This window comes from Triticum aestivum, chromosome 4A, assembly GCF_018294505.1.
Source record: "Triticum aestivum cultivar Chinese Spring chromosome 4A, IWGSC CS RefSeq v2.1, whole genome shotgun sequence".
In the NCBI taxonomy this organism is placed as follows: Eukaryota; Viridiplantae; Streptophyta; class Magnoliopsida; order Poales; family Poaceae; genus Triticum; species Triticum aestivum.
The window spans coordinates 421,802,672-421,806,405 of record NC_057803.1 but is presented as its reverse complement, the minus strand read 5'-3'; the positions used below and the strand labels follow the sequence as shown (position 1 = coordinate 421,806,405).

General features: G+C 38.7%; 1 long non-coding RNA gene across 3 annotated transcripts; it reads left to right on the top strand.

Annotated features, from left to right (window-relative positions):
• LOC123086202 (uncharacterized) lies at window positions 1-3,357 on the top strand. 3 transcript variants are annotated; one of them, XR_006440671.1, is made up of 3 exons: window positions 1-42; window positions 762-815; window positions 1,075-3,357. It is a non-coding gene; the product is annotated as an uncharacterized lncRNA (long non-coding RNA). The 3 variants fall into 3 exon arrangements; XR_006440670.1 differs by lacking the exon at window positions 762-815; XR_006440672.1 differs by lacking the exon at window positions 1-42 and having other exon boundaries at window positions 53-985.
• Window positions 3,358-3,734: the final 377 nt, after the last annotated feature.

The window sequence follows — 3,734 nt, the reverse complement described above, 5'->3', positions numbered from 1 at the left end:
GGGCAAGAGGGGTCTGCTCTGCTTCCATTGCGACCGCGGCAGGTAGCTCCACCATCTCCCTCCCCCTCTTCTCGTGCTCACTACTTCTGATGCTAAGTTGATGAATATGTGATGCACTTGTGCCAAGGAATTTTAGAGGGATCTGTATGAACAAGTCATGTTTTTATTTTATTTTATTTAGGTCGTTAGTTACAAAACAGAGAGAGAAGATGAGCTCCTGCTTGATTTTTTTTCTGCCAGCACATGATTTGTATGTATGCAATCATCATCTTGCGTGTGTGAGCTGATTCCTTGCTTGGGCCAAGTGTTAGTGTCGATTTGTTGTGGTGGTGCTCGTCTAGCCATTGATTTGTTGCTGATAATTAGGTGCTAAAGAATGCTCCAGGTTTATTAGGATGTGGCTGAAACCATTGGATGTCCTTCGTGGACTTGCTATCAATACTTGTCTCATGTTTTGTTTCCTTTCTGGACATGTTACGGTTCAAGTGTTGTTGCTGTTTAGTACTAAGTGCTTAACTTAACTAAGCTTGAGCTACTAAAACCCACTCTCAAATTAATGAAACTCCTGTTTTGCGAAACTTCAATGTTGAGCTCCTCTCCTCGTTAAGCCGTGGCCGTCGACTTTCATTTCGTCCACCACCACTCCAGCTACCTTCTTGTGTAATCAAATTTTGCTCGCTTATGTATGTATGTATGAGGCTGGGTAGTTCAACTCTAGTTTTCTTTCTAACTAATTCATATATATGGTGGAAATTGTGCAGGTTCCATGGTGCCAAGTGGCCTCTGGCCATCTTGAACTGGAATTCCAGTAACAAGTAGATGTTGCTGCTGTACTCAATATTTGAAGTTGCTTTTTTCTTTCTTGAGAGAAGTGTATTAGGTTGATGAGATTAATTAGCTCAGTTGGCTAAAGTAGCAACAACAACAGCCACACTTTGCCATCCACTTTATAGCTGGACTGTACTTACATGCTTAGTATAACCTTGTACGTGTAGCTGGAATGTACTTACATGCTTAGTATAACCTTGTACGTGGTCCGTTTAATTTATAAATGGTTATATGTTGCTGCTGCAGGAGCAATGTTGCTGATGGCGACGGGTACGTGATGGTGGCTAGTGTGGTGGACGACCCGACCAAACCAATGATGCAAGGCTTCTCCTGCTGCTGCATGTCTTCATCAACTTAGTTCTTCCACAGGGAGAGATAAATTCTTCACTTGTTCACAGTGTAATCTGCAGATTACTTCCATTAATCACCTAGTGCTCCTGTTAGTGAGATTCATCTAGTATTTCTTTTTGCAAAGCATGCAATGGTCTGGAGTACTTGATCATGGCCCGATGGAGCATGTCGCTACAGCAGCTAGAAGCAATCCATTTTATTAAATGCATTCTGGTTAGGATTTGGTCATGGCAGCACCTTGCTATTTTCTTTTCTTTAAATATGGTTGCAAGTTTACTATTTTTCCAGAACCATCATCTTACATTTTGGGCATCGGGCATTGAAATTTAGGCATTTATGTATAGTTTTAGTTCTGGATGTGTCCTATGCAAACATTACTATCAATTATCAAGTTGATTCTAAAATGTCTCATTAACTAAATTTTAGATGGTGATTTCTAGATTTAGTACCAATTTATTGTTGGCCTGGCCTATGCTCAGTACCTTGCTCTATACCAATTTATTGCATTATTCTGTTATTTACGGTTAAATATGCTATCATTAACTCTGAGAAAATGTTATGTTTTTGCTGATTAGTGGCAGTACATCTTTGCTTTACTATTCCTAGCAGTCAGTGGCGGAGCCAAGGGGGGGCGAGCAGGGGCCTGCCCCCCCCCTAACGATCGACAATTTATTCAGAGGCTACGAGTAATTAGCTACTGAACTGAGAAATATACGTACTATGGCCCCCCCTCAACCCAAACGAAGGCTATGAAGAAATCTGGGAAAAAGGCCCATAAAAAAGCCCACTCGTGGCCATAGACTCTAGTACTTGGCCCCTGGCGTTAAGCCAACCCCCCAGCGTGATTAACCTGAAGCGATTAGCTTTGCCGGCGGCCGCTGCCTCGTACCCTCACTACTCACGGAGTCAATTAAAATCAGGCGACACAGGCTTCTGAACTGGCAAATCATACGGATACCTCTCAACTCTGTGAATTCTCTAGCTGTTCAGGCACAAGGTTAGCACTATTGAGAACTACTGTATCTACTAATCCCTCTCAACTCTAATCTTATACATGTTGAAGTTGTCATTTGATGCTAATAAATTTTATTTTATTTTCATTGTTTGATTTGTGATGCGGTCATGAAGAGAAAAGGGCTGCAAACACCATAAAGATTAATTCTCTTTTAAAGTATGTTGTTTCGAGTTCTCCACCTAGTAATGTTGTTAATGTGGCTAATGTGCAATTTTTACCAATCCCAGTTCAGTGGCAATGACTTGCTTGGCTAATCTATATTGATAGGAAATTGCTAGCAACTAGGTTAACTACTCATGAAATCATCAATATTTTTGATCTTATTGACAACTGTAGGGGCAAATATAAACCAATACAAATGTAAATATATTTTAATCAGTTTTGCTAAAGTACATCTAGATGTGTCCTAAGTATTAAAATCTAGGTCTTATGACATTGATTATTTTTTATGCAAAGATTAGTGCGAATATTTCCTTTTTCCTTTTTGTGCAATAACTAAGCCATATATTGATATGCCATAGACAGACCCTATTTTAGTTGTGTTGAAGCAACACAATAATATAGTATTATGGTACTTATTTTTCTGCAGTGAGCATTTTTCTTTAATGAACATGACTTGGCCCCCCCTATATCCAAATCCTGGCTCCGCCCCTGCTAGCAGCTACAGTTCATCTACCATAAACATGTTGTGTACATTCTGAACCCCCAAACATGACACAAGTGATATGTATATGCAGCAGGGAATCGTCCACTTGTACAATTTGTTTATTGGAATGTAACTTGTACAATTTTTACTTGAATATGTTCAGTTATGAAGTCGTGTAGTTGTTTTTTCTCATCAGTTCTAAACTGCAGTACTTTACTGAATTGTTGATGATGCTGAATAAATCTAGCTTGTTGGGTTCAGTCTCTTGTTTAGATGGAATAGCACCCCATCACCTGTTGTTGTTGTTGTTATTCACCCTATCCTTGCTGTTCTGTTTTTTTGTTGGTAGATATTTTGAGTAAATTCAAGACGAAAGATGTTCAAAGAAGCTCCAAGACATTCTTATATAGCAAGTTATGTAATAATAGCTGGGTTATCTGGGAATTTAATGTATCTTCTTTCTGTTTGTGAATGAAATAGTAATTATGTATGTGAAATAATGTATCTTCTCTCTGTTTGTGAATTTCATGTATGTTTCAGAATTACAATTTCTGTTTCATATGAAATAGTAATTATGTATGTGATTTGAAAACGTGTGCAATGGAAACATGACTCATGCGACCCACTTATCAAAATAATTTGAGCACATTTGGAATTTCTGACGTGTGGGACGAGTGTGATATTATGATATTCGGGACAAATGTAAAACAGTGGAAAGTAAAATGGCAAAAAATAAAAGATCATACGCTGTAAAAGGCCGCAACTAGAAATAAAAATGCCGAATTGCTAGGCCAGCCCATGTAGCTAGCAAAAATTAATAGCAAAAATAAATATTAAAAAGGCTGAAATAATGGGCTCAGCCCATCTAAACACTGAATTGGACTGGGCTGATTT